We start from the raw sequence: 979 nt of genomic DNA, 5'->3' as shown, positions 1-979 counted from the left end.
ACTCCACGGATGCAGGCTGTAACCCAGCCCCTCCCATGTGACGCTAGGCAAGCTGCTGCCCTTCTCTGGGCTGTTTTCTCATCTGCAAAGTGGAGTCGCAGGACATCTCCTGGACTGGCCTCGGGCTGAGGACGTCGCAGCAGCTCTGTGTCCCACAGTCAGGGGCTCCTCACTGGGCTGTTATAATATGTGGGTGGTCAGGGCTGTGGGGGGAGCGCCGGGGCCTGAGGAGCGCCTGGAGCTCCAGCTGGAGGAGGGAGGAAGGGCCATCAGGGAGGTGTGGTGGTTATGTTTGTGTGGGGGGCTTCTCAGCCTCAGCAGCCAGCAGCTGTCTGAGTGAAGAAATGCCTCTAGCTCTTGTGGGCCAGGAGCAGGAGGCGGAGCTGGACCCCAAGGTTGAGGGGCTTTCACCCAGTCCCTAGAGCCTGGCACTTTGAACTTGAACTTAAAACCTCCAAATTGTAAGAATAAACTCCTGTTTGTTAAGGCCGTTCCATTTGTGGTATGTTCCTGTCAGAGCAGCACTAGCGAACCAGAACAGGAGGCTTCCTGGAGGAGGCGGCGATGCTGGAGTTCAGTGTCAAGAGGAGGGTCTGCCAGGCAGAGGCATGGCACAACACCAGGAGCAGCCTTGGGGACGTGAGGGACAGCGAGGGATGCAGGGATGTGATGGCTCCGAGGACATGAGGCTAGTTAGGCCACGGGGTCTGGGGGGGCTGTGTGTTACGGTTCCTGGGACAGGGAGCCTCTGGAGGGTTAAACAGGGGCAGGGTGCCCCCCGGTTACCGGGTCAGCTCAGATGGGAGGCCTATGACAGAGAGGTCAGGGGTCATCAGCCCTGGAGAGTACAGAGGTCCCCAGGAGCAAGGCGCCCACGCTCACAGGAAGGTGCTGGGGTCCCCAGGAGCGAGGCGCCCACGCTCACAGGAGAGTGCAGGGGTCCCCAGGAGCGAGGCGCCCACGCTCACAGGAGAGTGCA

The sequence above is a fragment of the Orycteropus afer genome, unplaced genomic scaffold, assembly GCF_000298275.1.
Source record: "Orycteropus afer afer isolate SDZICR_OR568_19922 unplaced genomic scaffold, OryAfe1.0 scaffold00291, whole genome shotgun sequence".
NCBI lineage: Eukaryota > Metazoa > Chordata > Mammalia > Tubulidentata > Orycteropodidae > Orycteropus > Orycteropus afer.
This window is presented reverse-complemented; position numbering follows the sequence as displayed.